The following is a 12,452-nucleotide window of genomic DNA, read 5'->3' as shown; positions in this document are numbered from 1 at the left end:
CCTCATTTATTTAATTTATTTTTAAAACCCACTATTTCCAGAGAATATTAAATCGTTTCCTTTCTATATATACCTGTCTAATTATTGTAATAAAAATACATGCATAGATAGGTATAAACTGACTAATATTCTTGTATTTATATTATAATATCATTTTTACATTGAAAGGTGGAATTTATAATATTGTCTAATATACCAGAGCTTGTCAACCAGTGTACCGCAAGCCATTAGGAAGTGTGCCACAAGAATATATATTAATCGTAGATTTTTTCACAAATTTGTTCTATGTAACAGTAATTATTAATATTTATAAAGAGTGCTTGTTTGATGATACAACATAATTTTTAATTGTCCCGTGCGTAATAGAATGGTTTATTTTACAACGTTTTTCTTAGCTCGTATTCTTATTTGTCCGGTACAAATCTTGCTATCGATTTTTAACTAACTTTCCGACTAACTAGACATTTGAAACTTTTAGAATAAATCAGAACACGATGTCAATGCATTTTTTTAAAAACTTTTAGCCATCTTTAAGTAGAATTGATTTCATTTTCAGTTAATTCTGTTTTGTATGAAAAGTTATTTCGGAAGAAATCTGTAAAAAGTAAAACTATTATTGGTTGCTAAGTGAGTCCTAGCAACTAAATTATTAATATATACGTGCGTTACTATGGAAATCAATATGACATTTCAGTATTATTTCTATCAAGTACAAATTTTTTTGATCGTCTAAGCTAGTCAAGTCAAGTTTATATGATTCAACAGAAAATTTAAAAACGTATATAAAAAGTTATTTTTATCTTGTAATTATTTCTTTTGCAGAAATGAATTTTTAAATTTTTGAAATTTATTCTCAATATCTTTCAAAACTTTATATTGTTTCGCAATAACAAAATTCTGCTCAATTTAAATTATCGTGATTCACAAGAATAGTATTTTTTGATGGTTACAAATTCAAATTTTCCAACCATGCCCGATCCTAATAAGATCATATGGGCCTCCACGAAGTGGAGGTTTGTATTAACAGATTTTATTTTTACGAGAAACGGATGTCAGCCACTTGCTCAACCTATTATCAACAAACCTTATTTTTCAAGTTAAATCAGTAATATAATATGGTAAGTATTCTTCAGTGTGCAGCGATAATTTTATAATTTGAATGATGTGCTGTAACACAAAACAGGTTGTGATCAATGATTTACCCAATAAGGTTTGGTTTTATAACTGCCATCATGGGTGGCACCCTTACAAACAAAGATCGTATTTTGCCCACCTTCAGTTTGAGGCCATCTGCACCACATCAATATAAGATCTCATTGACTGAAAACTGCTCCATGTTAATCAGTCGACATACTCTCATTGATTGCATACCACATTTTTTAGCTACAAGCCTATCCTATTATGGTAAATCAATGGATTCACCATTGGATAAGTTATCGGTCAATGAGATTTTAAATCATTATGATGCAAGTGAGCAAAAACCGAAGGTGGCCTCTGTCTGATTTTCATTTTGTAAAGCCGCGTTGACACGATCCAAGTTGACTTGAACTCGATATCTTCATACTAATTACTCCTATCAAAGCTAGCTTGGATGTGTAGGACGCGGTCCGAATAGCTTGGATAGGAGTAATTTGTATGAAGCTGTCTCGTACAAGTGCGCTTGGATGGCACTCGATCCGAGTGTACTTAAATCGTGGCTGGCATGTCCATGAGAGCAGTGAAAAAATCAAACTCATGAGTTGTGATACCTACAATACTGCTTTCCAGTATAAATTAGATTTAGCTTGAGATTGAAAACTGGCTTGACTGCTTTCTCTGACTCTAAAATGATTATAATGCCAATAGAGGTATAGCTATGGACAAAAGCAATGGCAACATTATTCAAGTTTAACCATAGACTAATAATATACTATATATTTTGACATTTGAATTTGTTTTCATAAATGACATTTCGTTCTGACTCGTGCAAACGTTAATAAAAATGTAAGTACTGCTTACATTGGCTTTTAAATAATTTAAAAACTTTGTTGACATTCACGGCTATATAATTATTGCACCTTGACTAAAATTTCTAATTAAACAAAAAACACAAATTTATCGGCCACCTAACCTAATAATTGTTTCTTACAGCGAAATATATTATCATTAATAACATTGTATTATTGTTTGTTGATAACAGGAATTGTGAGATGGGCACTGATAATGAGATTCCCGATTATGCAGAAGCATTGATAGCTAAAGGCTGTCCAGAAAATCAAACATCCAAAGCCAAAATAAAATACACAACTTCTAGTTTCGATGTCCATTCATTCCATTCTGATTTAAACGAGCAAATTATAAGCTTCCATGTAATTAAGATGAAGGAATCTCTGTTTATATGGATTGGAAAAGGTATGGAGCCGACTTTTGCTGATTTATCCGTCGCCATGATGTCAGATTTTCAAAACACTCCGTTGTCGAGTAAAGTTTTAGGCTCACCTCTCGACACTACATCTGTCAATTTGTCAAACAAGCTCGCGAAGAAATTAAAGAAACAGGTTTACATTAGCTTAAATTGTCCACTCGATAGACTGTCTCTACCGTTGATCGATAAATGTATAAGCGAAGAAATGAAGAGATCTCCACATATATTTTAAGGCTATTAAGGTTATATTTTAAGTCGAGCTGTCAACTGTTTGAACATTTTGAAATGGCTATGAAAATGTTCCAAATTTGAATATATGCATGAATTAACCATTTAAGTGGGAAAGTGAAATCACAGACAAAAAATGCATGTCTTTGGTCATTTTTTTTTGAATGTTAATCCTTTTAAGAATATGTAATGTCAGTGTATCACCAACTGACTCAATTAATTTCATTTGCTTCAAAAAAAAGTATCCTATTTTTGTCATTAATAACATAATAACATAAATTACATTTTTATCTCGCACTGCAATATCCGTATTTTGTTATTTTTATTGATATCTATTTTTGTATTGAAATAAACATTAATTAAGAAATAATTTATGTGTTTTATTTGTTTGCTCCAACTTGGACTGACTGTGGTTAAAAATATTGACCAATGTTTTTACACAACACAATACCTTATTATACATAAAATATATTACCTATTAGAAATCAGTGGTGAAGGATGGGGGTAGGCTGTGGAGATCTGACATAAAAAATGCACACTAAACATTGTCAGTCATACGTATTTGTTTTCATTGAACTAAGAATACAAATTGCAGATGGTGTTGGTTTTTAAAATACGATTAAGCCCTTCTTTACCCTTTTAAATTTTCACGACTCAATTACTATCAATGGTGCGATCAACCAAAATTTATGGATTAATAATTAGATGCCTCTTTTAACCTGTTTGAAATTTAATCTCATGAAATAATTTATACACTTTTATTATCATGATATAAACAATGTCATTACACATCATAATTAAAATAATAAGAACTATAATTTGTTATTATTTCAAATTAGAACATAGAAATAAATGACAAGCTATTTTTACTAATAATTTTTCAATCACAAATTTAAAATTGACAGTTTACATAAAATCAGATGGATTCGAAATGAATATTACTCAAAATTAGTTATGGTTAAATTAAAAGTGAAAGCTTCAGATAAAAGGCATAGGAAACTAATCGATGAAAAACACCCAAAGGTGCTGAAACGTTGTAAAACGTGTGGTAAGATGAAATTAAAGAAAACAAGAAAAAATATAAAAAAAACTAAAGATAGACCCAAAAAGAATAAATAATATGGAAGAAAGGCAACTTAAATGAAAGGCATATGTTTTTTGTAATATCCTAATTTGATATCAGTGAAATTTCCGTAAAAATTCCAATTATATAAGCATTTGATATTAATTTTTCTTGAAGTAATCTAATAGAAAAATTGAGAAGCTGTTGAAGGACTATTGTTTCCAAACTGCTGTCGTGGACCAGTGCCGGTCTGCAGGTATTTTCTGCTGGTCCAAAAATAGTTGGCACATATTTTAAAAAGGAGAACAACCATCTCGTAAGTTATAGAAAGCTATAAAGCCTGGATTTGCAATTAACTGTTCACGCGAGAAGACTTTATCGGCCATATCTGTAATAAATACGAAACAAAGCAACCGAATGTCAATGTAGCGCTTTGTCTCTCTGAAACAACACTGAAGTCATGGTAAGCAACTATTTTAGCAAAGATTTTGCACTATTTTAAAAATATATATTCATTTCTCAAAATTCTATTAGAGATCTATTGTTAACTATTTATTGATAGATCTCTGATTATTTTAATTAACCTTTTCTATGCCTCACGATATTATTAAGGCAGTATCTGACATGCTGCAGATTTTTAATGACACGTTGAATGTAGAGCAAAGCTCTTACTAAAATTGCCGTAATACCAATAATCTGTGGCTTAGTATTTTTCATAATTATGCAAACAGATGTCACTGTGTGTTTATTTTTTTAGATTATACAAATCAATCGACAGTGGCTAGTAATTTGAGTTTAAAGTCGGACGAGATAACTCGTGAAATTTGTATCTGCGGTCTGTCGATCACGGCTTCATAGAGCCAGAAAACTTGCTGAAGGCATAGATCTGGTTAACAATAAAATATCCATGTTATTTTTTTTTGTATTCATAATCAGATTGTTATGTCGGTTATAATATTATAGGAGTAATAAAATGACACAAGAAGACTGGCGAGCGACAGGGATTCTTGGAGGTGCCATGTGGCATCCATATGCTCTAGCTAAAGGGTAGATATGGTCGAAGCAAAAGAAAAACATAAAGAAATTTTTTTTATTTATCTGTTAGCGGTCCGCGATATATTTATCTTATTTTCACCGGAGCACAGGTATAAAAAGGTTGAGAAATACTGTTTTAGGGATATTACACATCGACTGCTTAATCCGCAAACCAGCTAACTGCACTTTTGACGGAAAATGAGATTTTGATGGTATTTTGTTGTAAAACATGTTTTCTATGGTCACACAAAATTTCAAATTCCTAAACCTAAAAAAACCTAAAAAATTATTAATAATTCTAAGAGAAAAAAAATACTTCATAATATACCACACAGCACAATTATTACAGGAATGAAAAACACTAGTCACTATTAATTAATGCAACATCTACAGCAGGTATGTTCAACTTCAAATAGGCTACGATCCAGTTTGCCGGGAGTCTTCTACCACACTTTTCCATTGTCATTATTCAACTTGAATAAGCGTAAACTTGGCTGTGGACACTATTACTATTTCAAGAAAAAATAATATACATATTTATATGTTTTTGAAGAAGTACTAGGTCAAGATAAAAAAATGGCAGGAAAGCAGTTAAGCCGAAATGAATTTTCATCAATCAGTACTCTGTCGAAATAATAATTTGTGTTAGTTATAATTTTATTACATCAGTAATAATGGAACCTTTTTAATTAATTTGCAGACCAAATGACCGTACTTAATGAGATCTGCAAATATAAAAGAAATCTTAAAATTTTATTTTGTTACAAATGAATTCATTAGATATTTAAATATGTATTTGTATTTTTCAGAATTTTTTATAGAGTTTTTTATATGATGTAATTATGGAATATAAAAAAAATAATCATTATATTTTAAGTTAAACTCATCTTTCTGAGTAGGTACTTAATTAACTAGTAAAACTTTATTTCTTTGGTTACCTATTCTATTTTCATTGTACCTATATTCAGGATGTGCAAAATACATTATCTACTGTCCAACAAGAAGATTATAGCAATAACCGGAAGTCGCTGTAGTCGAAGTGCGGTTAAAAAGAGGAGGGGCTTATTAGTTCACAGTTTTTACACATTGACGAGAAGATCTTATTCGACAGTAGATAGCTCGTTCTTTTTTTATCTGGCGCAAATGACCATTCATGTCGATGGCTGACTACACAACTGTCCCCAGACGTTTTAACTCGAGCCTTCTCTCATCCCCAGCATGACACGTTGATCCTTTCTCCATATTGTGCACTCTTGGACGGAAAAGGGAAGAAAAGCAGAGGAACGAGAGGGGTGGAAAGTGTTGGTCACTTAAAAGATGTCTGAATTTAAGGTCGTCACTAGTTATTAGTTATGTAGAGCTTTAAGAAGAACATCAGCATTGGAACGTAGGCACCATGTTTGGTTTCCTTTCACCGGTTCAAGTCAGTCAGAGAATTTAGTTTTTGAAGTAATACTTCTTTTGGCGCGTTTGGTAAATCAGATCAGAGTGTATTTTTGGCGTGTGACATATAACACATAATTAATTTTTTCACACGAAAAAAATGCACTCGATTGGATTCGAATCACCAATTGTTCGGTTATCAGCCGAACGCACTACCTTTACGCCACAGTATGATACTGCAATCGTGACGATTATACAGTATAATATTATAGTTTAGAATGGTTCCGTTGCCTGGGCAGCGAATTTATTATTGTCGGTCATTTGCAATTCCATACGTAAACAAACTACGGCGTTCCAATAAGCGGTCCTTTTTCTTGAGTATGTAATTTAACAAGATAATTAAAAGCTAGTCAAAGAATCTAGTTTATCACAAGTTTTGTTTTTGTTTTGTTACGCCAAAGAAGTATAACTTCTAAAGCGCGTACATAAGTACACACACCGATTTTTTTTATTACTAGAATGACCTTTTTATGTATCTCTTAGTGTTCCGTGACTCTCATCTGCTTCCCTACAATCTTCAATCACAATATAGATGCGAAATAAAACATGAAAATACCTACATATTACATTTTGAAATTAAAGTGTGCGATATTAGCATGATTCTGACCACACATAATTTAAAGTTTAATGTTTCCCAAACTCATCGCAAGTCGAATTTTAGTGGGACGTGAAAAAACTTAGAAATTCAAGAAAATAGTAAGTATTTGAAAACCAATATCTCATTTTACGAGAACAAACACAGACCACTGATTTTTTTTTCACCTACCTAACCTAACTTCCCTATGGGCCATTTTTTCTGATTAATTATTGAAAACAGCTATAAATTGTGCTATAAAACAGCGTTGCGCTAGAAAGATTTTTCCAAGGTTTTCGCAAGGCGATCTGACACGTTCTGACCAAATTCAGTTCACCAATACACTGGTAGACAAATGAATGCCAATAAGGCATTTTTCTCAGCCGACACTTTTTCTGTGCAGTAGACACCTCCATGATATTTCTTATTGTGTCCGAAAATTTGTATGCATGCAGTTGGCCATATCACAGTTCACTGTGAACTGTTGTATTGGCAACCGATGGCCGTATATCATTGAGATTAAATTCATGTCTAAATAAATCACTTGAAAAATATGTAATGGAAACCACTGGAATACAAGGGAAAGACGGAAGAAAATAGATAGGTGAGTAAATTAGAAATTCAATCATATCGTATAATTTGTATACAATTCGGACAGATGCTCATGTTTTTATTGATTCAAATGAATACCTACTGTCTGTAACGCTCCACAAAGAATGTGTATTTATTTGAACTCATTGCTATATGGCCATCTCTTTATCGTAAAGCAGCTCACGGTGAATTGTGGTATGGCAAAATTTAATTCATAGAATGAACATTTTGTATACTATTAGTTGGAAAAGCCTAAGAAGGCCGAGCGGTAACGTGTCTGCATAATTTCTGGATTTTGAAAAAAAAAATTCAATGTGTCTTTGGACTATGGAGTATGGAGATGGTTGAGTAAGTGGCTTGCCTGTATCCATTTATCGTAAAAACAAAAATACATTATGATCTTCTTTAGAATCGAACAAGGTAAAAAAATTAAGGACCCACATATGAAGCATCTAGTTTCAAAAGCCCCTAAAACGACTTTTGACAGTTCTGAGAAAAATGAGAAAAAATCTTATCTATTGAATGCGTGAACTTTATGTATTTATTATTTGATTTATACACTATAAAGAGTATAATATTTAGTATCCTTTACTCACTTTTTGCATATTTTACTGAGAGAATATATTAAAAATCAAATGATTTTCATTTTAGGGGACTTTGAAACTCAACTACCGTTTTAGAGGCTTTTGAAATTAACATGTATGATTTTAGGGGGTTATGAAACTTACATTATAGCAATGGCGCATGAGGAAATCGCAAAAGGTGTCATGTGGTTATATTTCTTGGAGAAAAAATAAATATGTTTTGCACAAATTAAAAAGATATTTGTTTGAAGTAGGTAACTGAAATTAACAATATAAATTATGTTAACGATATCGAATTTACTATTGTATACATACATATTATATAATTAAAAATATTACAAATAATAATGAAATAGAACAGTAGTCTATACTTATATATAAAAATAAATGTTTGTTTGTCCCGCATGCGTTTCTATACCATTTTTGTTTTTCCGTGTGGTGCGTACACGAATAAATCAGATTTGCCAACGCATGAGCAGGCCACATACAGCTGTCCACGTGAAAAGCATGGATTTTCCAAATTTGGCATAAGAACGCATACGAATAGAATTAGATAGAATAGAATAAGATAAAATAGAAGAAGAAAAAGATGGTTGTACTAATTCAGAAACCTTCGCAGGCATGCGCAGAATAACTCGCCAAAGTTTCATTGCAATCGGTTGAATGATATAGGAACGCATACGAATAGAATAAGATAGAATAGAAAAAGAAGAAGAAGAAAAAGAAGATGGTTGTACTAATTCAGAAACCTTCGCGGGTGTGAGCACAGCAACTGACGAAAGTTTCATCGCAATCGGATGAATGGTATAGCAATGCATACGAATAGAAGAAGAAGAAGAAGAAGAAGAAGATGGTTGTACTAATTCAGAAACCATCGCGGGTGTGAGCACAGCAACTGACGAAAGTTTCATCGCAATCGGATGAATGGTAAAGCAATGCATACGAATAGAAGAACATAGAATAGAAGAAGAAGATGTAGCAGATAGTTGTACTAATTCAGAAACATTCGCGGGTGTGAGCACAGCAACTGACGAAAGTTTCATCGCAATCGGATGAATGGTATAGCAATGCATACGAATAGAAGAAGATAGAATAGAAGGAGAAGAAGTAAAAGATGGTTGTACTAATTCAGAAACCTTCGCGGGCGTACGCACATCAACTCACCAAAGTTTCATCGCAATCGGATTAATGGTATAGGAACGCATACAAATAGAAGAAGATGGAATAGAAGAAGAAGAAGATGGTTGTACTAATTCAAAAATCTTTGCGAAAATCTTTCTACTTCAGAAACCTTGGCAGGTGTGCACACAATAACTCACCAAAGTTTTATCGTAATCGGATTAATGGTATTATAGGTATAGTGTACATTAGAGGTGGGAAAACTGGTCGATTTTGAAGACTAAGTATACTTACTACCAGTATTAAAAAATACTTAGTATTGAAACTTGTTCCAAAATACTTACTAGTATTTAAATTATCGGCTATAATAGAATCGTTAAAAATACATCCGCTTTTCGGAAAGTCCCATTTTCGAGACAGGTATAGCTGGAACTATGGCACTAGTCACTCCTGTTTCAGTAGAAAATACTGGAGCATTAAAAGCACTGGTTTCATTTATCTGTAAAGCATTTTCATTAACAGGTGGAGCTATATTTTGCCTAGCAAATTCAATATGAATAGTTGGGTGCTTGCGCTGTAAAAGTTTCTTCAAATTTGACATTGACTTGTATGAATTTTTTATTTTACAAACATTACAGATGGCATAATTTGTAACTATTTCCTTGGAACGATTCCACACGAAACTTAACCTTTTAGTAGCCATTTTTACACAAATTGTTTATTAAGTATAATATAATTATTATCCATTTATACAATCACGCATACAATTTGAATTGAGTTTATGTTTATAAGTTCCAATTATAACACTAAAAAATCGAAAAACTCGACGTGACAAAACCAGATAAACGCATAGTCAGTTAGCGTTATCAGAACTCCGCTATTCCGGCTTGCGACTGACGTCAACTCGATGTAAATGTCTTACTCAACTGAAACTAAAACTAAAACCAGTCGCATACTAAACATACGCGAGTCGCGACGCCGAGGTGTGATGATTTCATACGTAGCAAGACTACGAACTATCTAGCGGACGGCGAGATCACATACTATGCGTCGAACTACGGAACTCGATTAAGTCTCATACTCAACTGAAACTTAAAACTCTTAAAACTCTTAAAACTAAAACTAAGGCGAACTCAAATAGTATACTTACTATAAAACGAGTGACCATTTCTGTCCTTCACTATACCAACTTTACAACAGAGGAGAAAGGGAGAACAATGACAGTTGAGTATAATATCACGGCTAGACATACGTGTATCATGATATCTCGCTCGCGCGCATTTAATATCAATAGCGTTGAAAGTCAACCAGCATTACGCGAGTCACTACGATGACATCATCGAATGCGTTCGAATTCGAACATCTAATACGTTTCAAGTTTCTTGAAACAAGTTTATTGGGCCACAAATACTTAGTATGGATAGTTTCATCCGAAACTTAAGTACAAAAACTGGTGACAGTATTTCCAACTCACCTCTAGTGTACATATAATTATTTATATTCTAGTTAGTGGCTGTCTCTATTTTATATTTTGTTATTATGCCTTTTTAAATACTTGTATAGAAAATAATATGTTCGTAAAACCGATCCTGATAATCAATAAAATATGTGAAAAAAGTATTAAGTCAATAGGTACGTATTTAACGTTTTCAATGATAAACTTTAATTATTTTAAACAAGTAATTTTATAATCAACAATAGGGACAGTATGACGAAACATCACTGTATTATTGGACAAATAACACGCAGAAATTGTCAATATTCACTTACCGTTTTTGGCGTTCAATATTAATTTCCCATGTTTCTTTTCTTTGTAAACGCTTCCTTGACTCATTGGGCTTACGTTTTGACACATTAATCAGTTCAACGTTCATTATAAATATTGAAAAATACTATTAACCTACAGAGCGATCAACATGACGTCACTTTAATTTTTTTCAGGCAGACATATAGAAATCCGTATCACATGACCGTCAGAGCAGCCGCTGATTGGCTTATTAATTTTAGGGGGATTTGAAATTCACACGCCAACTGTTTTAGGGGGTTTATATATGATAAATATTGACGGTGTTAGGCCTTTTTTGAAACTATAACTTTGGCGAACATATAATGGACAAAAACATATCTCTAAATATATATCTAACTGAAAATTTTAGGAAAACCGTTTTAGGGACTTTTGAAACTAGGCGCTTCATATTATTATGTACTGTGTAACCGTCGAAAATCAAGAATTCCAGGCATCTTTATTAACCACGGCTGAACAATCTGTGGAATTTGCAGGACAAAGGACAAGCATCGTATTTTTTTCAAATATGATTTTTTCTAGTGGGTATACCTGAGGTGTTATGTATGTTTAATTTGATTTATTATGTTTTTTGTGTCCGCCTGTTATTGGGACCATCACATATTATTTTATTCTATATTATAATTATACTTATTATCTGTGATTGATGAAGGCTTTTTCTAGTAGGTATATATCTGAGGTATTGTTTGACAACCCCTAGAATTGAATAAATAGATCGTGGTTTCTAAAAATGAGAAGCACTGGTTTAGCAATAAGTTTAATACCACACGTATATAAAATAATTAAAATTAAATGCTCGTTGTGGTTATGTAGCATTGGAGGATTTAAAAACCATTTATTTACGCAATGCCACGATGCATGATAATTGAATATTTATTTATAAAATAACGATCTAACGTCCATTACGTAATAATTAAATAGTTATTTTATTGACACTATGCTCAGTGGACTGTAGCGGATTTGCCTGAGAACAAGGTCACCCGATCAAATCTTGACAAATCATTATCTAATGATTTTTAATTCGGGCGACATTATGATTCAACACTGATTCTGTAACATTGTCCGTTTGATAATGAAACGTTATTATTACTCTAACCATGGCCCCCACATCCTGAAGCGGCCCCCATGGCCTGAATCTTTGGCGGGCACCCTACCCATTTCTAGGATTAAATATAAAGTGACGGTTTACAGTAGCATTTTCCAAATAGTTTTCCAGGTAATAAGTAAGGATATTCAGTGAGTTTTTAGCGATTTTTTGTGTTGTGAATGGGGGGTGACACGTGTTTAAATTCATCCCACATTCCCCCACACCTTATATTGCGGACAGTAATGCGCTATGATTATGAGACGATGTTAATAACACATTGTTATCACGTCACGTGAGCACGCGCGAGTTCACGGTAAGTTCACGCAACGGGTAAAAAGTATCAAAACCACACGTGTTTTTAACATTATTTTCAGCAAAATTATACATTTTTGAGTTACGCGATCTCACATAATATCTTTTTTCCCAATACCAGGACATCAATACTGCATTCGTGAAATGTAATACTTACCGAATTAAATTATCAGTATGCATTGCATGTTTTTATTCAGTTCACGTTGGA

This window comes from Rhyacophila brunnea, unplaced genomic scaffold (genome assembly GCF_057557595.1).
Source record: "Rhyacophila brunnea isolate RB1 unplaced genomic scaffold, BYU_Rbru_1.0 scaffold_18, whole genome shotgun sequence".
Taxonomy (NCBI): domain Eukaryota; kingdom Metazoa; phylum Arthropoda; class Insecta; order Trichoptera; family Rhyacophilidae; genus Rhyacophila; species Rhyacophila brunnea.
This window is presented reverse-complemented; position numbering follows the sequence as displayed.